Below are 26,352 nucleotides of genomic sequence, written 5' to 3'. Positions count from 1 at the left end.
AACATTCAAATGCCTACAAGAGCATTCATTTATATTTGACTTTCGTCTTGCGGCCATTACCGATCACTTAGCTAACTTGTGAAGTTTTTCAGGTGAGGATGTTTTATTGCGCCCTCCTTTTTTTAAATGCTTCTACATCCAGCCATTGTTTTCATATTTTACGCTAGAAATTATTTTATCCTGTTCAGTGTCAAATGATACTATACTTTAAAAAAGAATCTATTCAGAGAATATAGCATTAAATAGTGCATTGCATCCCTGGCCATAGCTCCCAGAAGCATTAAAATGTTACTAGAGTACCCGAATGACAGCAATGACAGCTTAATCACTTAAAGGCTTTTTACATTAACAATTTTTTTTTCTTTCAATTTGAGCAGTAATATTCAGGCATGATTTAATAGGAGGTTAGCTGTTAAATGCAGCTAAATAACTTTTTTTAAATATCAAAATCAAGTTTAGTGTCTAATGAACATTTCTTGACACTTTCTGAAATATCAGCGCACGTTCATAAAGCTTGGCTTCTTTTATTTTTTTCCTCCTGATCTATGTATTTAAAAAATTGGCCCGATAATTAGCATGCATAGTCCAACCGCTTCCTGTATTGTTATGATTTTAAGTAGAAGATCCATGGATAAAACGTAATTGAAAGGTGAGCCTATTAATCTGGAGAATAACCTCCACAAACCAAATAAGAATGAATCATTTTTAAGTCTCCACCTCATTTATAGCTTTATATTCCTAAGGAGGGAAAAAAAAAAAGCAGAGAGAAACTAAAGGTGACCTTATTTAGACATATTAGTCAAGACAGCCTTTGCTGATTTTAACCAAACATGATTGTGACTCCGCTCTGTCCATCCAGTTTTCCAGTGTGTAAATTGGATGATGACTTGGACAATTCTCTCTTCATTAGTGAACTGTGGAAAGGAAATATAGAGGTGGCTTTTTATTTTTTAAACTCTACTGTGTCTTACAGCTAGATTCTGAGGCATCAAGGAAATATATATACATATATATATGTATATATATTTTTTCTAGACAAGCTGTCGTAATTGAAATGAAGTCTAATCAGACTCATTACTGTTTTCAGCAATTTGCACGACCAAAGATGCTTATTAGGTAACTGTGTTTAATAAACCACTCTTTAGAAAAATACCAGTAATGAGCTCTTAACAGCCAATCTTTAGCGTGAATGTAATGTGAAAAGTGTTCCTAGCGCTGAATAGATTTTCACATTTAGTAGTGTCATAATTAAGCTCCACGAATTGGTTGCTGTGATGTTAGATTTATTACAATAATCTTACTTTTCCCCCTATTTTAAATATACTTGGAAATACAGTCATCTTCTATTAGAGTTGGCTTATATTCACTGTACAGCCAAATTTAGGCTTATACCAAGCTGGTCAAAGGTTTCCAACTGAGGATTTGTTAACAAATGATAAGCAAGGATTTTATAACTGATAATTGATTCTAGCAATCAAGTCTTTCCTCATCAGCATCCTCACCCACACCTCAGAAAAAAATCCTGTTACTTGATTATATATGAAAAGTTATCTGAGATACAAGTATATTCTGATCGTTTAGAGGAAAAATTGCTTTTCTGTCACTAAGGTAAGACACAGACAAAAATGGACATTCTGAAAGGAATATTTGAAGAAACATTGGTCTTTCATAATAGCAGCTATAAATAACACTATATCGCCTCATTAGATATTGTTCTTACAATGTGAATAACATTTCCCTTCCTGACTTTTCCTTTTTGTGACACTATTTACTAAGATCTTAACATTAAAGAACAATATTGTGGATATATATTATTTATATGCACTAAGGGTGGTCATGAGAGTTAGCTAGGCTTCTTATTGATAAGGGCAAAAAACCCAAAATGTTAGACACCTCTAACGAGAGGAGTTATTTCCATGCAAGATGATGCACTTGCTGAAATCAGTAGATATCTATATAGAGTCTATATTGATTAATCCATCAATAGAGTATATCCTGAGGCATTTCCACATGCATATTAATCATATAGAAGGTACTGAAAATATTCTTTGAGAACATCTAAACGAGCCTTATAGGAAGCTCTAGAGCTTATAGTCGTGAAACATCTCAGAAGATGAGACAAATATCTTTTGTTCACTAAAAGCAACCTAAAAGGTGACACAATCAGCTTGGAAGCGAGACTCTGGACATTCTGAAACAGATCTGCAAAGATAATCAATAAATGAAAAAGTACAAAAATAACAGGAGACCAAGATTTGATGCCCATCCATGATACAATGTTAAGAAGGATTCTGTTGCTGAGCGATTCTTCTCCCAGCACACTCATTTCTTCTAACCTTAAGCTTCACGATGCCTAATTGGAGCCAATAAGCCTCCATAACTGTTTTCAGCTTTTTGATTCAATAGGGGCTATGAGGACTGAGTCTGTCAAATTAATGGCTTGTTTCATCTGATTTTGTGGAATGCACTTCTTTGCATTACAAAGTAGAGAAGAAACCAAACTCATTCCCTTGTGAATTCATATAGCTTTCAAATCAAAATATCTTCCTGTTTCTTTAAGTCTCAACTGAATTCGTATTCAGAACCACAAAAGAAAAAGCCAGTGCATGAAACTACCATAAACCTGTATTCTGTATCTTTAAATGACTCACAGCCAAAAAAAAAACCCAAAAACAAAAACCTAAGAGAGGGTCCCTCTTGGTGCCTTTGGAATACCTTACCATACTTTGAATAACTTTAACTTATGAATCATAGAATTTATGAATGTTTTATAAAAGAGAATAATTTGTACATTAGAATTTATTACAAAAGCTAAGAGGCTCTAAGATGTCAAGTAATAGTAATAATAACAAAAATAATGATGATAAGTACAAATCATTTTTTTGGTGAGATTTCAAAAACTTTCCATAATAATGAAGCTATGATTTTACTAAGGAACTGAGTACCTAGCTAACAAATATTTTACCTAGATTTAACCCTGAGCTATATAGAAAGCTGGCAGAATTTGCCTTGGTCTTAATTTCTAATTTGAGAAATACAAATATGGATTTATGCATAGATACAATTCTAGTACAGAGAATAAACAACACATAAATACATATTGTCATGTAAACACAAAATATGGGCAATAGGGCATAATTAAATAGTAACGGTAATGGGGAGACTTGTATTATCAGGTAAGATGTTTTGGAGAAGATGGTTTTAAACTTCAGTTTTTGGCCATACCATTTAGACATAGGTCTGAAGATGCAGAGAAACCATATATTTAAGCTTGCAGATAATTCTGATAAAGAATTAGGGCTCCTTAATCCTTAAAACTTTTGAGAACCCACAATATCTTCTCTCTGCCTTATTTTTAGCACTGTACATCATTTTATCATTTGTCATATTCCTGAGCAAAAAAAGCTTAAAGTAAATATCCTTCCTTGTAACAGACAAGCAAGCAAACAAGCAAAATGAAACTTGAAAAAATTCATTTTTACTTAGGTCTTGAATTCATTCTTTCAAGGTTTCCTCCAGCCCCTCCTCCTCTGGCCCCCACCTCCTCTGGCCCCTACCTCCTTGGGCCCCCACCTCTTTTTGGTTCTGGCATGTGGGCCAGTGACTCATTTTCTCTCCTTTCCTTCCCTCCTTTCTTCCTGTTTTCAAGTGTTTTGTCAATTATGAGAAAAGAGGTTACAGAGAAAATATAGTTTCAGTCTCAAAATTAGAATCTTAAACCTTCTTTGAATCTCTGAATCTTGAAACTTTTTTTTAAGATTTTATTTATTTATTTATTTGAGAAAGCGAGAATGAGAGAGAGAGAGCACATTGAGAGGGGGGAGGGTCAGAGGGAGAAGCAGACTCCCTGCTGAGCAGGGAGCCCGATGTGGGACTCGATCCCAGGACTCCAGGATCATGACCTGAGCCGAAGGCAGTTGCCGAACCAACTGAGCCACCCAGGCGCCCTGAATCTTGAAACTTTCATTGTCACTGGAAAAAAAAAAAAGTCCAGTGGCTAAACCGCTTAAACTGTAATGACATTCATGCTGTAATAACATCTGAGTGCCTACTATTACTCGAGAGCTTCTGCCCTATTAGGAAATAGAAGTCCCCGATGACCCAGCAATTGCACTACTAGGTATTTGCCCAAAGGATACAAAAATATGGACTTGAAGGGGCACATGCACCCCAGTGTTTATAGCAGCATTATCAACAATAGCCAAATTATGGAAAGAGTCCAAGTGTCCCTTGACTGATGAATGGATAAAGAAGATGTGGTATATATACAATGGAATATTACTCAGCCATAAAAAGGAATGAGATCTTGCCATTTGCAATGCTGTGGCTAGAGCTAGAGTGTATTCTGCTAAGCAAAATAAGTCGGTAGGAGAAAGACAGATATGCATGATTTCCCTCGTATGTGGAATTTAAGAAACAAAACAGGAAAACATGGGGAAAAAGAAGCAAACCTTAAAACAGACTCTTTAACTACGGAGAATAAACTGAGGGCTGCTGGAGGGGAGTGGGCAGGAGCATGGGTTAAATGGGTGATGGGGATTAAGGAGGGCACTTGGGATGAGCACTGGGTGTTGTAAGTGATGAATCACTAAATTCTACTCCTGGAACTAGTATTACACTATAGGCTAACTAGAATTTAAATAAAAACTTGAAACATTAAAAAAAAAAAAAAGTCCCTGCCTCAGTGGAACTTACAGTCTATTTTTAGTGATGATTTACCAAAGAAAATACTTAGTTCCAAATCTGGTAGGGAGAGGTAGCTATACAGAGGAATTAACAGTCGAGGTATATCTTGAAAGCTGAATAGAATTTCACCAGTTAGAGAGAGATTGGTTTTCTTGCCTGAATCAAAACTCAGTCAAAATCACTGATAACGCTAAATGTATCTGGAACATTTGGGAAGAAGGGTAGCTTGATATGGTTAGAAGACAGGGAGGTGTAGGTCTATGTATATGGAGGTAGAGATGAAGCTTGAATTCAGATTGCAAATGGACTAAGTATTTGGACTGTATCCTACTGCCAACAAAAAGTGCTGCCTTCATCTTTTCATTAGAGATATATCAATAATAACAATATAGAGAGCGGGGGGTGGGGGATGGGGAAGGCTAGAAGCAGGGCCAGAACTTGTGCAATAAGAAGAGAAAAATCTGAGAAAGATTTTGGACAGGGAATGAAAAGGATGGGCTGACAAATTAGGTTTGGAGGAATGAAGAAAAGGAAAGGGGACAGTAAAAGGAAATCATCATTAAAACAGAAGTATTTGTGAGGTGTCTGCAAAATAGTTAATAAAGAGATTGAGGGTATATATTGCATTTAATCCTCCAAAAGCCTAGTAAGGGATCGTCATTGTTTTTTATGTATGATGAAATAGATTCCATGAATCTAAGGAACTTTCCCAGGGCCACCCCAAAGTCGGAATTGCAACCTGGATCATATGACACAGAATTGCTACACTTTTTCACTCCTTAGAGAACTTTATTAGCTTGTACAACCAATGTGTTGGACACTGGAAGTTCCTATCTTTCGATGGGAAAAAAATCAAAGCTCTTTGAGGATGTTTAGGAATCCTGAGCGTATGGGAATTTGTTGAAATTATGGTAATGGAGAGAAAGTGTGTAGAAGGAGATGAGAATGGAACTCTTGAGTTAAACGGACATTTAAGCAGTAGACAGTGGGGGCTGGGAGGACGTTTAGAGAATGGAAAGAGAGAGAGAGAGAGAGGGAGAGTATGCTCTTGCGAAAGACACTTGAGAAAGGATTTTCAAGGACAGATGTTTAACTGTAGCACATGCATCAGAGACATCAAGTAGGATTAGGAGAGAAAAGAGGCAGTTAGGAGGCTAAAGATGACCCGTGAGAGAGCAGTGTCAGTACAGTGTGGGGTCAGAAGCCTTGGTGAGTGGGTTAGGGAGGAAATGGCTTATGAGAAAGTGATGCGGCAAGCATGGAAGAACTTTCCTCACTGATAAACACCTTAATAAAGATGAATAGCAGTTTACCGGGGAAGAGAAGAATCAAGGCAGGAGATTTTCTAAGGGATATGAGGAAAACCTGGTCATTTATCTCGACTGAGGGTCGCAAACTATGGCAGTAGGCCAAATCCAGTGTGACCTCTTCTTTAATAGGATTGGAACAGTCACACCCGTTCACACCCATGTTCTGTCTGTGACTGCCTCCTAGCTCCCAGCAGAGCTGAGAAGTGGGGCTGAGACCAGATAGGCCACAAAGCTGAAAAATACTTGCCCCATCCAGCCCTCACAGAAGATGCCTGCCAACCCCTGCTCCAGGATGAGGGAAAGAAATAGTGGAGAGGAAAGAAGAAAAACTAGAACACTGTGTGGATGGGGCACGGGTGGGAACCAGCAGAGCGGGATCATCAAGAACTGAAATGAGGGGCGCCTGGGTGGCTCAGTTGGTTAAGCGACTGCCTTCGGCTCAGGTCATGATCCTGGAGTCCCGGGATCGAGTCCCGCATCGGGCTCCCTGCTGAGCAGGGAGTCTGCTTCTCCCTCTGAACCTCTTGCCTCTCATGCTCTCTATCTCTCATTCTCTCTCTCTCTCAAATAAATAAATAAAATCTTAAAAAAAAAAAGAACTGAAATGAGAATCGAGGGTACGCATTTCAGACAGTCAGCGGGGGGGAAAAAAGAAAGAACCTCTTCGTCTGAGATAGGTGGGAAGGAGTTCAAGGACAGAGGGCGTATATTTGATCTGTGGATTCCCTTCTGTTTCCCTAAGAAACTTTTGGAGTCAGGTATCCTTTCTGTTTTCCTACAAGCTCGTCAGGTAGACCCACGTCCCATGTCTTGCTCCCCAGTCTACTGACTGTACCCCAGATTGCCGTCAGGTACAAACCCTGGTCACAAGGAGACACAGGATGAAAGAGAGTGGAGGAATCAAGGCAAAAGCATCCTCACTATCAGGAAATCACCACATACAAACTAGTGGACAGTAGAGCTGTTGCCGTTTATGACAAGGAAGTACAACCCTGGAAAAATAAGCCTAATTGAAGACTGCAGCCCAGTTGTGGCAAAGATCTGTATTATAAAAAGGATGAAAACTGGTAGTCATTACTGAGTATTTAAGAAGACTTTCAACTTTCAGGAAGATGTATAGCCTTTGAGGAAATATATGAAACTACGTGGAAAAGAAATGGTTACTGCCTAAAGAATACTTATTGTCTCTCCCCTCAAGAAAAAAAAAAATCCATTCCATTTAGAATTCATTAAAACTTAGAAAATGTGTTTACAATATTACACAGCCGTCTGGTCTTTTTCACACTCGTCTCTGCCCCCGAACGCAAACACGTTGCTCTGTTTCCATCATCTTCCTCTTCACTTCATAAGGCAAGTAATCAGTAGGTGCTAGAGATTTCTGCCTATTGTGTAGTTTTGGGTATTCCTCTCGTTTTCTTTGAGGTTACTACTTGGGCTTTTTATGGTAGGAGAGTTCTCCCAGGAAGGCAACTCTGCTTGAGTTACGGAAGAACCCCACTTGACAGATGTGCAGTTCATGCTCATTTTATAACATCTGAACTCCTGCTGGTTTCACTTCTGTAACAAAAGACTGCATTATGCTCTACTGACTAAGTCGTGAGGTTGGTTTGATTTTAGCATATTTTTGTACCTTATGCATATTGTGTGATAGATAACATAAGTATACATTTGTACAAAGAAAGACAGTGCTTTAATAATTAAAAACATTTAGTTAGGTTATCCATGGAAACTTTGTTCCCCAAGTTTATCATCTATTTCAGTCTTATTTAAAAATAAGAAAGTTAAACTATCCTTATTTGGATAGTAAGGTATATGGTTCCCTAAGAAATCTATTTTAGGTTAAAATATCTTACTCTTAGCTTGAGAAGTCTTTGTATTATTATTGTTGTTGTTGTTGTTGTTGTTACTTCATCTAGGAAGACTTCCCAGACATTGCTGCCTTCTCTTTTAATCTACCGTTCCCCACATTCCCCTGTACTTGCATTTTAATGCTCATTTTATCTTCCTGTCTCATCTGTATCACCTGCTAGACTAATCTGTTTGAGCCCAGGAATCCATACCATTGGAAGAGGTCAGGGACCTAGTCTGTCTTGTTCGTACCTATATGTCCAGTGATAGAGTAACTATTTAAAGTAGGTACTATATTTGTTCTATAGATGTATTTATCTATATCTTTATACATAAATCTAGATATTTATCTACATCTTAAATCTAGATATTTATCTATATCTTTCTGTATCTAGAAAGATTTGCTTCATGAAGGCCCTACCATACTCTATATATCTAATACTTAAAATATTTAAAACATTACAAATTATTTTGGAAGTCATAAACGGAACCAAAAAATGTTAAAATATGTTCTTTCTTTCTGCCTTTATAGTTCTACCTTCATAGACGTCTGGAGAGCTGGGCTCAAATTTAGCATTTTCTGTCTCTGGGTCATCAGAGCTCTTCCAGAATAGGAGAGGCTGACCTGTGACTGGCTTTTCTTTTTGCTCACAATCATCTCACTGCCTAAGCAGCTTAACATGCATGCTGTAGAAGGTTCCATCCATTGCCTGCCAGTCCCCCACCTCCAACCAGCTGCCTCTCGGCCTCCACTTCGGTCCAGAAGTACACACATTGAGGACACTTTCCACCTGGGGGAGGACAGACCTGGTGAAGAGCCCTGCATGGGTCCTAGAAGTGGACTCGGAATTCCAAGTGTCTGGAACATGGTCTACAAGGAGGGCATGGATTCGAAGTTGAAACATCCTCATGGCCCTTGGACTCTATCCTCACAATAGGGAATATGAGAGACTTGGAAGAGGGCAAGACCGGACCTTCTAAAACATGGTGCCCTTTTCATCTGGGGCAAAGATGGTTGTAGTGACTTGTATCAAATAATTTAGTGGTCTCCAAAATTAAAAGAAATATTGTTTATGCGTCTTTTCCAATAGAAGATACTATGTTAGGATCCAAAAGACATACATTTTAGTACTAGCTCCCTCGTCACTATTACAGTAGTCTTGGGCTTAAGACCAGTCCCTGAATTTAAAATTCCTCACTAGTCAACCCCACACAATTGTTATAAATGCCAATTGGCATAATGTATGCAATGAACAAATTACTATTACAAAGCCAATAATTGGCAGAATTGGGGCCAGAATTTAAGTTTATTCTTCTTATTCTAGTAGCTTTGTTACTCTTTTTACTCAAATCTTCTATTATTTCCACACATTGGCTTTGGTATATCTTGTAGGCCAACACTGAGCAAGATATATTTCAGATAAAAAATAATCCTTCCACCTTCACCTCCAGAGCTCTTTTTTTCTTTTAATTTTTATTTATTTATTTGAGAGAGAGATAGCACAGAGGGAGAGTGAGAGGGAGAAGCAGACTCCCTGCCGAGCAGAGAGCCCCATGTGGGGCTCGATCCCAGGACCCCGAGATCACGACCCGAGCCAAAGGCAGATGCCCAACCAACTGAGCCACCCAGGTGCCCCCACCTCCAGAGCTCTTGAACAAGTTACTCTCTTAACTAGGGTCGTCCATTTCCACTGTCACGGGTACTCACCTCTGAGAAGGAGAAAGTATAACCAGTAAGTATGATTCTAGACCTTTCCGCAATTTTTGGACCTCTTACTAACTTCTACCTGTAAAATATCTATGGTCATTTTGGGTTAGAGCCTGCCAATTGGTATATACTTTATAGAATGCAGAAAACAGTAGAGTCTCAGAGAAGAAATTAATGATGTAGAATTTGCTACAGGATGTAATACTTGCATTTATTGAAAGAAAGTAAAGAGAGTATTTTAGATATTTTACCAAAATTATTTTTACACTGTTTACAATATTTTATTCACTCTTCTTACCAAGAACTACCTTTAAAAAAATCATAATTGGCCAAAATAAGGACCTTTAATTCTTAACTGTTAATTCTGCTGAAATGTCAGTATTGTCATACTCTGATCACAGTGGATTGAATCTTGGCATATATTTGAATTGTTCCAGGTCTGAACCCCTAGACTTCCAGTAACTAGCCAAGGGACCTGAGGCAAATGACTTAGCCCTCCTATGTCTCAGTGTTCCTACCTTTGAAATGGGGATAATATGGGAATGCAAGCTGGTGCAGCCACTCTGGAAAACAGTATGGAGATTCCTCAAAAAGTTGAAAATAGAGCTATCTTATGACCCAGCAATTGCACTACTAGGTACTTACCCCAAAGAAACAAATGTAGTGATCAGAAGGGGGCACCTGCCCCCCAATGTTTATAGCAGCAATGTCCACAATAGCCAAACTATGGAAAGAGCCCAGATATCCCTCAACAGATGAATGGATATGGAAGATGTGTAATGAATATATGTATAATGGAATATTACTCAGCCATCAAAAAGGGGAAATATTGCCATTTGCAATGATGCGGATGGAACTAGAGGGTATTATGCTAAGTGAAATAAGTCAATCAGAGAAAGACAATTATCTCACTCATATGTGGAATTTAAGAAACAAAACAGAGGATCATAGGGGAAGAGAGGGAAAAATAAAACAAGACAAAATAAGAGAGGGAGACAAACCGTAAGAGACATTGGAAACAAACTGAGGTTGCTGGAGGGGAGGTGGTTGGGGAGATGGGGTAACTGGCTGATGGGCGTTAAGGAGGGCACCTGATGTAAAGAGCACTGGGTGTTATATAAGACTGATGAATCCCTGAACTGTACCTCTGAAATCAATAATACATTATATGTTGATTGAATTTAAATTAAAAAAATAAAAAACAAAAAATGAAATGGAGATAATAATAATTTCCTTGGAAAGGTTGTTCTGAGGGTGAGAATGAGAAGACGGAAGGAAAGCAACGAGAACGTTATGTTGCTTTCCAGGAACTACCATTGCCAGAGTTCTTTGATATTCCAAGGGACAGAACTAAAGAGAAATAATGAGAAGTTACCGGTAGATAGATTTCAGAAGCGTGATAAAAAATGCCCTTTGATCTTTCTGCTACTAATTTATGATTAGGAGAATTAAATTCCTTTTTCTGGCCCTGCCAATAACTTACTGTGTTACTTTTAATAAAAATAACTTTCACAAGCAGCTAGAGTTAAGTTCTCAAACTGTGCAAAGAAAATTCAGCCAAGGGGCGCCTGGGTGGCTCAGTCAGTTAAGTGTCTGCCTTCGGCTCAGGTCATGACCCCAGGGTCCTGGGATGGAGCCTGGCATCAGGCTCCCTGCTCAGCGGGAAGCCTGCTTCTCCCTCTCCCGCCCCGCTGCTTGTGTTCCCTCTCTCACTGTGTCTCTCTCTGTCAAATAAATAAATAAAATCTTTTTTTTAAAAAAAAGAAAATTCAGACTTCAGGTAATCTAGCTCTTCCTCTCTTACCCTGTGTTCAATCAAGCATAGTCTTAGTTAATCCTTTAAAACACTAACATCTGATCCTTCTTCATTCCCATGCCCTTGCTGTAGGTCAACCTTGTCCCTTTCAGCCAGGTCTCTCCGGTTCTTATTTGTATATATGTATTTGGGGCTTACTTTTAAAAAAAGAAACTTTCCCTGGTTTTAAAATGCAAGCTTATTTAAAAATATGGAAACTACATAAATAAAAAGTGACCATTATCTATAATCATGTAGCAATGACTTCCATTAAAGCTACTTTTTACTTTTAAAAGTTTTCATTTTCCTTTGAGTATTTTAAAATTTACTTGGAATTTTTCTCTGTAGTTCTAGTTTCTATATTGTTGACAGCATGCTGTACACACTACTAACTTTAAGGGATATACTACACTTTCTCCTACCTTATGTCTTTATATACGCTGTTCTTTCTACTTGTAATGCCCTTCCCTACCCTATATTATTCTTTCCTTCTTGGCAGTCCCACTAAACTGCGAGGTCCTTGAGGTCAGTTATCTCTTCAGTACTTATCATTGGTGTGTGTGTGTGTGTGTGTGTGTGTGTGTGTGTGTGTGTGAACATCTTATGAACTTGTGTGATGCTACAGTGTGTTTTTCTATCAAAATTGTATGTGATAAGTGAATATGATTGTTCTTTTGCATAGTGTTCAGTGACTAGAATGATGTCTGATTCTTAGTTACACATAGCTATGCAAGAAAATGTTTTGGAAACTTAAAAGGAAGATGTATAACTTTCCTATGGTAAATTTCTATTAAGAATCATTTAGCCACTTATAGCATTTGTTTCTGTGTTCATCTCTTTCACTAGGCAAAGACTGTCTTATTCATTTTATGTTTCCAGCATTTCCCACTGTACTTCGCACAGAGTATGTGCTCCATCAATAAGAAAGGAAAAATTAAATAAGCAAAAATGTCAAATTAGTGATAAAACCAGACCAACTAAATTCTTATGAAACACAGAGAGTCACTATTTACGTAAATAGTACCTATTTTTTTTGTAAAATCAGAATAATATATATTTTCTTAGTACTTACTATATGTATGCTTAATATCAAATGCACTTGATGATTATCATATTCATTAATACAGTCCTCAGAAAATCTAACAAATAAAATAAGACTTCATTATGGGTGCTAGATCCATCATGTATCATAGGTGCAAGACCTATGGGTGCTACTGAATAAGACTTAACAGGTAATAAGACTGTGATAAAATGTTTAATCCTTATATTTAAATGTTATGTTTAAAAACTTTGGATAGGTAACCAAATATCAGGAACAAGCATTATAAATATGCTTTTAAATTTCTTTTGAAGTCACATCACTTGCATTCTATTTGTGAAACTCTTGTAACAGAGTTTATGCCATGAGTGGTCCAAATGATACTTGATAACTAATGGTTAGAGGGCACAGACTGATATTTAAGATGTGAGGCTGCACCATGGTAACTTTGATCTGTTATTTTATATTACGGATAACCAGATATGACATTTTTTAAAAAGGTCTAGATAACTCAAGAAAAGGAACGGCTTCATTGCACCAGTGGGAACTGCTCCTTAGCATAGCTTAAAAAACAGATAAATGGATAGAGAGACAGAGAGAAAGAGAAAGAGAGAGGGATGAAAGATAAGGTTTCTTTTTTTTTGGAGGGGATGCTTTTGAGAAAAGAGTCGTGCCCTGCACTCGGTAATAAATCTTAAAGAGAGTAGTAGGTACTTCAAAAATCAGTTGTGTAGCTTGCTCTTAAAATGATGACACAGTCCGTTCATTGTGGTTAAAATCCGTTCTGGGTTGCTTGAGAATACAGTTTGCCCTTTTTACAAGTTTGACTGTTACTGTACATTTTCTCTTTTGTGTAAGGTCACTTAGATTAAACTGTTTGCTACAATACTACTTCTCAAACTACGCGTACCTGCTTTCCAAGGGTGATATTATAATGAAGGTGGTAGGAACAAGCCGCTGCACAACGAACTGTAGTCAGGAGACATCTGAATAGGTATAGATGCTTAGGGCACATGTATTTCCCACGTTTTTCCAAATGCAATCCTAGGGATATATGTAAAACTTGTATCTGGGGGAAAGTAAGCATGAAATAGAATTTGCCAAGTAAAGCACAGGACAATTTTTTTATTAATGAGGTACTAAAAAAACAAAGCAAAATAAAAAAAATCTTAATTATAAATAAAAAAGAATATTAAACATCATTTATTCATTCTATCAATAAAGATTATTGAGGACCTACTTGTGCCAGGCACTCTTCACTATTTGCAAATAAAATGGAGAGAAATTAAAGTGAAAGTAGAAACATAACGAACCAGTGACAATCACAAACTCAAAGCTGACAATTGAAACATGCTTGGCTCTCGGGGACTTGGCAGGAGGACTACGTATTCTCAACTTCCGTCTCCTGAACAGGTTAACGTTCTTCCTGGGGTTTTCAAATCTTTCCTCGCAAACCTAATTCTGACAGTTCTTAACTTTGCCCAACCAATTAAGCCATGCAAACACCTCCTATGATAACAAAGAAAATCAAACTGGAGAAAACACCTTCAGTGCTGACTTCCGGCATCTATGATTTGATGGCAGCACATGTCTTCTGAGTGCCTCTCACTAAGAAGAGATAATGCATATGAAGGTAGTCAAAATTGTGGGTTCAGTCATATCAAAATGTGATTTATGCCAAAATGGATCTGGGAATGTCAACAACTGCAGAAGAAATGACAAGTTTTAAATTCCTCAAAAGAGTGAATTCAGTAATGATTTAACTTTTTTTTTTTTTTTTTTTTTTTGGCTACTGCAGTGTGGAGCACAGTCCTTTCCTGCAAAGCTGTAAAATTTTTATTTTTCCTTGAGCAAGCCTTGGGAACCTAATAAAATGTTATAAGTCTATTGAGCAGCACATATCTTAGTGTTGTTACCCTCCTGGCATATTTTTGGCATGATATGACTTCTGCCATTAAAAAAAAATTAAATTGAAGTGCCACTGACAGAATTTCAAGTAAACAAAGCATCAACTGAAAGCACAGGGCCTCCATGTGCTGGGAGCTCCAACAGCCAGTCATCTGCAAATGGACAACTTTAATTCGATTCCTGGCACCATTGGCCGTGCTGAGAATTCTCCTATCTCTTCACACCAGGGGTTTGCTCTTTTAAGCATTGCTCCCTGAAGGGAAGGAAAAACTAGAGAGAGAGGATTTCCAATGACCCTGCACAGATGAATGGATATGTCAATGGTGAATATTGGTTCAGCTTTGAAACAGAGAATCCTGCAGTGGTCTCGCTTCTCCAGCCCTTCTCCACTAGTGTGAGTGTTGGTGAGCAGGAATCCTTAAAAGATTAGGGCAGGGAATGAGAAAGTGAAAGCACAAACAGAAAAAAAAAAAAAAAGACAAAATGCTTTTTAAAAATTAATGGTAGTTTAAATGTTTGGGAAATTCAATTCTCAAGAGATGAGTAAAAAGAGTATCCACACTTGTGTTAGTGAAGCTTTACATTTCGACCTTGAGACTTTGAAAGGAAATTCCAAAACACTAATTGCTCATAGAGTCAATTAGTAATCTGGTGTCCATCTGACAGGTCTTGAGGAACAATTAGTTCCTGAATTGAGCACTAAGCACTTTGAATCGTATTCTTTTCCTTGCCAGTATTATAATGAAAGTGCACACACACACACGCACACACACACACACAGAGTAAAAAAGAGGAAGAAACATCAATTCCACTTCGTTTGGGAGATAAGCATTTCAGTTACTAATCTTGCAACTGGGTAGATGTAAAAATTCTGCCCGAATAACTACTGAGCAGGCATTTATTTTCACGTGCTTTATGGTTAGTTTTCACTCAGCTATCAATCAATCAATTATGCTGTGACATGATGTAATTTCCTAATCATACTAATATTCATGCTTTTATCACTATCAAACCTAGAGCACATACATTTCAATGAGACAGAAGTCTAATTATTTAAATATGTTAGAGCATATTACATCTCCAAGGCTGTATCCTTTATGAGTTTTTCTCCACTAAAAGAAATCTAATTTAATTGCAAAGAGAAAAGTATATTAAACAGCATTTTACCCTTTCAGTAAGCAAAACTGATTTTTTTTTTTTTACAGATCCCAATAAGTACAGAATTTTTTATGGGCCCTTATTTAAAGTTAATGCTTTTTTTTTTTTTTTGCTTGCTAATAAAAGTAGAATAATAGAATTCATCATAAAAAAGAAATGATAATCATACGCAAGGTGAAAAAGAAAATAAAAATATTTTCTTTTTCAATGCTCTTGAACTGAAAAAAGTATATTAAAGACTAACTAGGAATTGCTTTATATCTCCAAAATATGATTTTGCATTATCTCCTATGACTGGCTTAGTTCTCAGGGTGTTTTTTCTACTTAAAATGGTTCATACTGAAAAATAGCACTTGAATCATTTCAATGTTAAGGTGACAGGTGCCAGAAAAAGGTTTTAAACTTTTTCAGTCAAGACCACTTGCCCTGATGCATTTGTTACAATCTATAATTACAGGCTCTATTGTGCAGATTACTTTGGCAATAAATCTCCTACCCAGTATAAGTTACACATGGCAAACATATACTGTGTTCCCTCAGATCTTTGTAAGAAAAAAAAATTCAGACTCAGTTGCTACAATAATCACTTCCTACACTGCTCTGAGGCCAACAGTCCGCTAAAACCCTGGCTATAGCTCCTCGGATACATTGTTTTAAAAACACAATTTGTTTTAATGTACATTTTAAAGATACTCCTGAAAAGTCCATTACTCTCTCAGTGGGGAATGAGCACAGATACATTGAAACCAAATAGGAAAAAGTTACACCATGAACAAAACAACAAAAATCCCAAAGGCATTATTTTTCAAGTACGAAATCAATTATTTTTCAACCAGTAAAAGTTGTCTCTTCTAAATTTCTCAGGGAGGACTAAATGCACTGGGGATTCCTTTTGTACTTTACCTACGTAGTTTATTGCTCTTCACCTGACGTTCTAATATTTTAGTTTTTTGTGAGCATAAATAGATACATACATGAATATTGTAGGCATGAAGTTAGGTTAATTAACACATTTTCAAACAATTCTTATTGTATTCTTCTTCTTCTTCCTCTTCTTCTTTTCCTCCTCCTTCTTCTTATCCAAGTGTTGTCTTTAGTGTTAAAATAACTACTCTGCTGAAAAGCTATTTCATATGAAACTACAGATATGTACACACACTTGTACACGTGTAAAGGAAGGGCTTCCTGCAAGAAGTTTCATATTACCTTTACATTTACTTCCAAAATAAAAAGCTTTTGGAGAAAACTTCCATGTGCTTTAGAATTAGCATATCATTATAAAATAGTAAACTGCCTTTTAATTATGAAAAATCAATATGTTTAATCAAGTTAACAAGTGCAGGACATATTGAACTGAAAAAATCCACAACTTTGAACTAAGGAACAAGAATGCAAGAATTAAGAAGAAGATTTGGTCTGTTCCTAATCATTATTGTGAAAACCTGCACCAGCTAGCTACTCATTGTACCATTTCTTTCAACAGCGCACCTCCTCCTGCCACCCTACCTCTCTAATATATATAGTTACGTGTGTGTCTACACATGTGTTTCTACAATTAAGTTAGGTTGTTTTTATTTTATACATTTCTGTTCAAGAAACAATCATTTGTAACAACTGACTTTAAATATGCTTTATACTTTTAAGAGTCCGTACTTAAAAAGCAATTTGATTCATTTCTCTGGAAATGAACTTTTTATGGGAGCAACATCTCAGAGTTGGATAACAAATCAAGACTTACTCACTTGAAAAAAAAAAAAAATCCGACAGTTTGGATCGTATGCCAGGTCTTAGAACTATATTTAGATACACAAAAGACAGGGTTAACAAAAACACACCTGAGCAGAACAGCAGTGTCATCTTATGCTAAAGAAAAGAAGCCAAAAAAGCTGAAAATCCCTCCACATGTCCTTGATCAAATATTTAGAATAAAACTGGTGTATATGAGTCCTGGCCCTTTGAACCTCAAGTTTCCTAAACAGTGATAAATACCAGGGATCCCCAAAGAGTCTCTTCCTTGTCCCTTAACAGACTGTTTGGCATCAAGTGCTCAGTGGGCTGGAAACCCACAGCCAGCCAGGGAGGGACAGCACAGACGGAGCCATGTTTACTCTGTCAGGGACAGCTCATTGGGATGACACCAACTCTTCACATTAAACCTGCTAAGCAGGGCTTTACCCAAAGGGCTTCCCGAAACTGGAAGCGTTCACCAGTGAAAGGCTGCTGTAGCTGCTTACACAATGCATGTTAATTACGAACTCTCTGAAAAGGGATTTTCCCCAAACTTCGTTTTGAAAAGCTAGGATTGTGCAGTTTAAAGTTATTTAAAGAGAGTGTCGACAGTAACTTCATCATCCTATTTTTATATTTGACTTATTTCAGAGTCAGGGATTACTAAAGGAGAATTTCAGAAATCAATGGAAAAATTAACAGCCAAAGCTTCAATTTCCTATCACTGAATCACAGAGCTTGAAGGGACTTTGAAGGCCATTCGTTCAGCCCCTGCCTCTTACACTTGAGGCGGGGGGAGGCCCAGAGCTCTTATGTCTCAGTAGCAGCAGCGCCAGAATGAGAACCAAGAACTCCTGCACCAGTCTGGGGAGCTTTCCATTATCCAATCCTGGCTGCTTTATACATTTCCAGAAAATTAAAAATCCATATGCTAGAACGTAATCATAATTTCAAAGATAGTCCTCCAGAGGCAAAGGAGGTGGAGAACTGATGAGGAAAAAAGACAGTATTGCAATGGCAGTAAATCCCATGGGGGGAACCCTTACAGATAAATCAGACTTAGTGGATACAAAATACTCTTCTTAGAATCATACCACGACCTGTGTTGGTAACAAGTAGGGATGAGCTTATCCTTCATTTTCCGCTTAAAGTCTAGTAAAGAAGTCTGGGGTCCATGTGTTTATAGAACCTATGTTCTTTAGACCACTCAGCCTCCAAAGATTTCCAGCAGAATTCAGGGTTATGCATTATGATGCATTTCAGTAATAAAGAACACTTGTCCCTCAAAACGGTTGTGCTATAATCATATACCAACCTAACTGGATAGACTCATTTGGCTGTCATTTTAGGTAAAAGAAATATTCTTTTTCTGTCACTTTAGAATATTCTGGCTTAGGTCATTTGTGCATGGCTGAGTCATGACTCCCAGCATGTAAAATACTCATTGAGAATTTGTTTTCTGAAAGTACATTTCCTCTTTAACCATCATGGTATAGTTCCACACACTGTTAGGCTAGGCTGATGCTAATGACTAGCACCCTAGTAATCCAACAGAAGTAATGACTGCTTCCCAAAAGCTTCTGGAAATACTTGCAGAGCCAGTGGGACAGTGACAACAATGCTAGATTTAGGAGAAAACAAGTCTGGGCAATTAGTCTCAGCTCAAGTAATTAGTTGTGTTCACTTAGCCCTTTGATCATTTGTTTTCTCATCTACAAATGGAGTTAGATTAGACGATCCCTAAGGCCTCCTTTATTTCTACAATGTTATACTAAGAAACTAATTCTAGGGAAGAGAGAAATGGGAAGGTGGGAGAGTATGCCTTATCTAAGACAACCTAAAATGTATAAAACGCTATGGGTACTCAGAGGAAGGAACACCTTCTGTCAGGACTCTAACTTCTCAAAGACAAGTACTGAATATAAGTCATCTCTCTGACACTACTAGCTAACGCAGTTCTTAGTCCATGGTAGCTCCTTACTAATTATATATCAGATGAATAAATAAATCCAAGTCTTGTAGGATGGAAAAGTGGAATGGCATTCCAGATAGACGTAACACTATATGTAAAGGCTTTACAGATATGAAAGGTTATGGTATGTTCAAGAAAAGACGTGTACTTAGATCATGAGGACTGTGGTATAATAATGGTCAGAAGTTGGCTTCCATTCAAGAAGGGCCCTAGCACTGGCAACCAAGAACACCTTACGTCTAGGCAGAATGGGGACAACATCCTCCCTTTTGGATACTAGGCAGTAGCATGCAAAGAAAAAATATACAAACACATAAAGAATACATCAACAGAGCCAAAATATTCCAAATAAAGTGGAGTTGCTAGAAGGAGCATAGCAAGGATTAAATTAACAAGGAGAAGGGAATAGGGTTATCATGCTTCCTGGGCAGGATTCTCTACCTCTCCTGTCACATTCTCACCCCCAAGCCCTGGGTGATAGTCATGGTGAGCAGAGGAGTCCTTTGGCTCCTTGACACTGAGCTGCTGCACCCCCCCCCATCTTATTCTTGCTTCCCCATATTCCAGCAGGTGTGAGGGCAGGTGTCTAACACAGTTCCCTTGTTTGGGAAATGACACAAGGTCATCCTCTAGAAACAATGTTTTGAGGTAAAGCTGGTTATAGTTATAAGAAAACAGGCCTTAACCATAAGTGCTTCCTAACTAGTCTCCTCTGATGAATCTTCTTTAATAACGAAACGTGAGGAGAGATTCTAAAAGCCAATTAACATCTGAGAATAATTCAGACTTAGAGAACACAGTTGTAACTAATTCTACAAGGAAGTAAATGAGTGGGCCCCAAGAACAAATCTATAATTACAATACTAGTCACCATATACAGTACAACAAACTTTAAAATTAAATGTAAAATGTAAACAACACTAAATTTATTAGTATAGTAATTAACAGAAATCATTAGTTGATCATTAAGTAATCTCCCTGGTTACTACCCTTATCTCTGGTGGTCTGCAACTTTATGGAAATATCTTGAGGTGCAAAACTCACTTATATAGTGTCAGCTTTGAGGGGAGAAATTATTTTAAAATCTTAAAATAACATTTTTTTCTCCAGTTGCTATGTTCTTTTGTATAAAAAAAACTAATAGATTATGTTAATATAATCTTTTGGAGCGACTTCCCAGTCATTTATAGAGAAAAGTTGGCCATTACTAAAAGGGGAAGCATTTGTAGTTATGCTGTTTTTCCTCATCCAAATGTTATGTGTTTCATTTAGGAATGAAATGGGACATTCCTGCATTTTATGCTTTTAGATATTGTTTCAAAAAGAAAATATACTACTGTGATGTCACCAGCCTACAAGTTAGAATGTCTTCCAAGAGTCCCTTTAGTAGATCAGGAATATCTTCTCATAGAAGTATCATTTTAGTTGTGTTGGTTATTTTTTCAGGTAAGTCCACAGAATGATCTATTAAATACCTTACATAAAAATATTAAGATCTACTCTAAGCTTGTTCACATTAAGGCACTATCTGCATGGAATATGAGGTCTGAGTTATAATTACATATGCTTAAAAGACATGGGCTGGGGCCCGATCCTCAACATCTACTTAAGAAAAGGTGTATAACCAGGTCAGTCATTCTCTAATTTCTATAAATTGGAGCACAAAAGTTCCTTGTACATGTGAGACGATCCTCCCAACTTCTAACTGTAAGAATAAGTCATTAGGAAATCCAGAGCATGGATTATATTTGCATATTTAATTTGATCACTATCATGTAGCAATTTCCAGTACAAATTAAGGATGAAAATTATTGTTTTTCCTTACTCCTGTTCTTAAGACTATTAAAATAAATACATAATTTGGGATATATAGCTTTTGGTACATGGATGGAAAATTTCCTTTTCTGGTTGTTGAAATTTTGCTGTACTGTCAAATCAAGAGCAATATAAATCGAATAAATAAATGTACACAAAAATCTACAACTGTATTATAGGACTAACTTAACATAGCTACTATATAAAGAAATGCCTTTGTTCTATTGCATCCTCTTTTTGTTAAGTAAAATTAAAATTACTCAAGTATTGTGATGTGTGTTTTAAAGGCATAAGCCATTGTTTCCATGTTACTTATAACAGAAACTCTATAATAAAGCTTTAGGAGTATTATGCATTTCGTTGAAAACATACACTGAAGTAATAAGCTAAAAAGATAGGGGCTCATAACCAACATTTTACTTTTCAAGCCATGGAAGTCCTGGCATATCCAAAATTTTACGATGATAAATCCAAACACTTCACCTCATTTCATTTTTTTTTTTACAAAAACACAGCTGTAACATGTTCCACTGACATGACAATAAAGTCAAAGTCGTAAGAAAATAGACTTTGTTATTGTTCTTTAAGGATTAGCCTGTATATGCACCTCTCGGCCAAATAAACACTTCATTATAAACATTAGGTCGGTTACTGTACCATCCTGTGGAAACAGGATAAATAGGGACCGCCACCATCTCTGTTGACAATACATTGGTCTCACATTAATTTGATTGAAGGTGGCTTGCCAACACATCTCACTTTCCCCATTTGAGAGCACTCAGATAAGAAAACACAGTGATGTTTAGCAGATAGGCCTGGTGACACAATAGAGCGCAACTCATTGAAGAAGTGTAATTATAGTGATTACTTCAGAAAAGAGAGCAGATACACTGATGGGAAGAAGTAAACATTGCCACAATTACAGGAGCACGGGCTCCCTTTTGGTACGGATATAGGCATCCCAGACAAGAACAACCAGCAGTAAGAACACAGAAAGCTTTGCAACTTAACAACATAAAAGCACGTAAGGTTACAAAATGGCATAAGCCAATTTGCCAAAGTGCTGGAACAAAGGGCCCTGTCTGTTTTGGGTAAATTCAATATATCAAATAGATGAGCCAAACAGAGAAGGCTTCCTCCTACAATTAAAACTAAGTACAAACGTCAGGAAAGTTTGCACCCCCCCCCAGGAATGTAATCTGCAGATGCTTTTTAAAGCTGTTATTTTGACGGCTGTGAAAAAGAAACAATGTGGGTGTCTAGTTCTCCCAGGTAACAGTCCCATGAGACCAGCTGTAGAGACAGGGAGGCTTCATTCTGTGCCATTCACTGGGTATATACAGAATCTACCGGCATCAAAGTACCCAAGAATCATATCATAATCTCACGAAAATAGGGAAAAACTTCACTTCTCCCCAGTCCACTGGATTAGAGATTCAAGAAGAAAAACAGAGCTTGCAAAAGGGCCCAGAGCTCAGCTAGCATAACCTTGCCTGCCATTTCTGAAGAAACAGAGACTTCCAGAGGTTTGCAGCCTGGCCTCAGATTGCACAGCAAATTATTGAAAACAGGACTAGAACCTAAGTCTCCCAACCAGCTCTGTGTTTTCCACCACATTCAAACCATTTTTCAGTAACGAGTCTTACAAAATAAGAACTGTTTAAATACATTTGCACTGTAAAAATTACAAAATACTTCGAAAGCATTTGAGTCATCTTATTTGATTGTCACCAGATCTCTGTGAGGTCCCTAGAGATATTTTTATGTCAGATATGTATGGACCTATATATGGATACATATAAAAAGAGACAGAGGGCGCCTGGGTGGCTCAGATGGTTAAGCGTCTGCCTTCAGCTCAGGTCATGATCCTGGAGTCCGGGGATCGAGTCCCGCGTCGGGCTCCCTGCTCCTTGGGAGCCTGCTTCTCCCTCTGCCTCTCTCTCTCTCTCTCTCTGTCCTTCATGAATAAATAAATAAAAAATAAAAATCTTAAAAAAAAAGAGACAGAGTGGAAGCGAGACAGAGAGAAAGAATGTAGTAGCTCAAGAGACAGAGGGTAAGAGAGGGATAAATGAGTGAGTGAAAAAGCCAAAGAAACTGTCAGAGAGACACACACAGATACCCCCCCCCCCCCAGGCACTGGCACTGGCACGGGCAGGCAGAAAGGGAGAGACAGTGGGGGCTTAAAGTATTTGCCGAAGGACCAAGAGCGGCACCTTAAGCTCGGTATTGAAATCCAAATCCCCGTGCTCCTTCTACAAACATTAATGAAGGCTCCGAACCATCAGATACAGAGATGAATTAGACTACAACTTCTTAATTTTATTTTTCGTTGTATTTCTTTAATTTTGTCCCCCACCCCCCCAACTCCGAATAGGATGATTAGAATGGAATGGGTATAATATTTTTAATAGAATCAAAGCAGTGGTGATTGTCTACATGGTTGAAAAAGTAACTTTTCTTTGTAAACAGCTAAGTCCTGCCTTGGGAAATAACATACCAAGAGAAACTTACCTTTCTGCTCTCATTAGGGATTTAATGACTTTTACAACTGGGGTTCTTAACCTGGGATTCATAGATACATTTGATTGTAGCTGTAAACCCTTGATACTGCATGCAAAATTTAGAGCATATGGGCATTTTCTAGACAGAGGGTCCATCTGATTCTCAGAGGCCTCTCACTTAGAAACATTATAAATTTGTGGAAGGATTAATGACAATATGTACTTTTTTTTTGTACATCAAAATTTAACTATCAGAATGAACTGGACAAAATAACTCATTTCAGAAAACCAGTGGTAATCTACAGTGCTCTCAAACCCTGTAAGTTTTTTTCTTTTTTTGAGTTTAACAGCAAACTATTTCTCCATTCTTTTTGCTCTAGCCACTTTTAACATGGACCTCTATGAAAAGGATGTGAGAAAGTGAATTTCATTTTAAAAGGACCATGGCCCAATTCATAACTAACCTTATTATGTTTGGGATGGTTTGGTAGTAACACCAAATTAGTAGGCTTTTTCTTTTTTTAATAAAGCAAATCCTATATAAAAATATACTGTATTTATTTTACTCATGGGCTGTGCTATTCATCAACATTGGAACAAACTTTTTTTTTTTAAAGATTTATTTATTTTAGAGAGAAAGAGAGTGCAGGGGGATGGATTAGGGGAGAGGGAAAGAGAGACTCTCAAGCAGACTCCCCACTGAGCCTGGAGCCCAATGCAGGGCTCGATCTCACAATCCTGAGATCATGACCTGAGCCGAAATCAAGAGTCAGACGCTTAAGCAACTGAGCCACCAGGTGCCCCTGGAACAAACTTTTTGAAGCTAGACCAAAGGCTATCATCTCATATGTCAATACCTGTAAAGTTGCCAGCACTGTTTTCTTCCAAATTAAAGCAGAATTGTAAAAAGGACTCATCTGTAATGCTAAGTAAGGTACAACACTATCAGGGTCATGGGGATAAGCCAGGGACAAAGAATTAGAAGACGAATACTGGTAGCTGGTTTCCAAAATGGCCTCCAATCAACCACACTTCCCACCTTTCTTCAGTCACCTCCAACAGTGAATTGTCAGATCCTGGCTCCCTTTCCACAACAAAATACCACAGAAGCAGCATTGGGCCAGTTGTAGATGTAAGCTTTTACACTTTGGGGGGCCCAATCTTTAATGTAAGAAGTAGCCATTCTCGTGAAGAGGCCACATGGAGAGGCCACAGTGAGAGGATGAGGCTCTCAGACTAATGTAGAGAGAAGCCCAGCTGGTCAGTGTCTCAGCTGCACGTGAGTTTCCCACAGTCCCACCAAGGTACCAGACATCTGAGTGACCATACCGAACATTCCAACACATGTCATCATGATGGCAGCCTCAGCCAATATCACCTTCTGACGGTGAAGAACTGCTTATCTGTGCCAGTCAACTCCCATGATCAGGAGAAATAACAAATTGTTATTGTTTTAAACCAAGTTTTGAGGTGATTTGTGAAGCAGCAATCACCAAAACTAAGGTAACACGGCATAAATACTGAGTTTACAAGAGGAAATTTAGAAGATGATAAAGTATAAGTAACTGAAGTTTATCTCTGTTGAGCATGAAAGAAAAAACATTTATTAAGTACTAACTAGGGACACCTGGGTGGCTCAGTCCTTAAGCGTCTGCCTTCGGCTCAGGTCATGATCCCAGGGTCCTGGGATCGAGTCCCACATCGGGCTCCTTGCTCAGTGAGGAGCCTGCTTCTCCCTCTCCCTCTGCTGCTCCCCCTGCTTGTGCTCTCTCTCTGACAAATAAATAAAAATCTTTAAAGAAAAAAAAAAGTACTAACTAAACTGCCCACCACTTATCTCATTAAACCTCATTACTACAGTGACAAAGAGAGTATAACATTACTGAGTAACATTATTCCAAGGTCGCATAGCTAGAAAGTGAAAGTGCCAGAAATTGAACACAGATTTTATTTCACAGCCTCGATGATCGACTCATTCTATTACAGTGGGCAGGTTGAGGAGAGGGAAGAGGGAAAAGAAGGGAGGAAGACTGACACACAGAGAGAGAGGCATGGCATTTACTTACCGGTGACAGAAACCCTTCTTATGCATAATCCACCCTTTCAAAAATAGGAAGATGGTCCATTAATTTAACCTTGGTTACCAACAGATTGTCATAATTACCGATACCTATATTGCAGCTGCAATGTATTGTAATATAATAGGCACTTGGGGACACAAAGATTTACTTGATTCTGTATTAAAATGATCCCAAATGATGTACGTACATCAGTTATATACATGTTCCTCTTTCTGATTTTTATATATTTTGCTTCCCTCTTGCTGTGAGGCTGTCTCTTGTCTCTAGGAGGCATGGAAAACTTGACAACCAAGTTACATGATCTTTGTGAAGAAAGAACATAGCTTCAAAGTGAGAGTTTGCAGGACTTTCCAAGGAATGAAGTGCATGTGCCTCCTCACATAAAGCTCAGTGTCTGGGATAGCTGGATAAGTAAATTCTAGATGAAGAAGTCTTTAGTTAGGTACTGACTTCCTTGCAACATTGTGACAGGAACTAAAGGCAGAGTTTCTGTTCTGAAGAGCTCTCTGCCCGCCCCGTGGACAGGCTGGTAGTTTTCAAATTGGGCTCAGTGGGAACGAGGGGTCTGCACCAATCCAACAAAAGATGTTTTACAGATACTGCAATTAAGTATTTTCTGACAAGTACTAAAGACTGAAAAGTATCCTTTCATTGCTTTCATCCATTTTATAGTTTGGGTTCTGAGTCTGACTTGGTTTGAAAACAAAAAAATTCTACTATGGGAACACTTGAGAAAATCAGTGCTTTGGGAGATGCACTGTGCAACGAAGAGGATGGGTGATGGAGCCATGGGGTTGCCC

The sequence above is a fragment of the Eumetopias jubatus genome, unplaced genomic scaffold (genome assembly GCF_037043125.1).
Source record: "Eumetopias jubatus isolate StellerSeaLion01/CBP00866 unplaced genomic scaffold, mEumJub1_p1.0 scaffold_3, whole genome shotgun sequence".
NCBI lineage: Eukaryota > Metazoa > Chordata > Mammalia > Carnivora > Otariidae > Eumetopias > Eumetopias jubatus.
The sequence above is the reverse complement of the archived record's forward strand: the minus strand, read 5'-3'. Positions refer to the sequence as shown.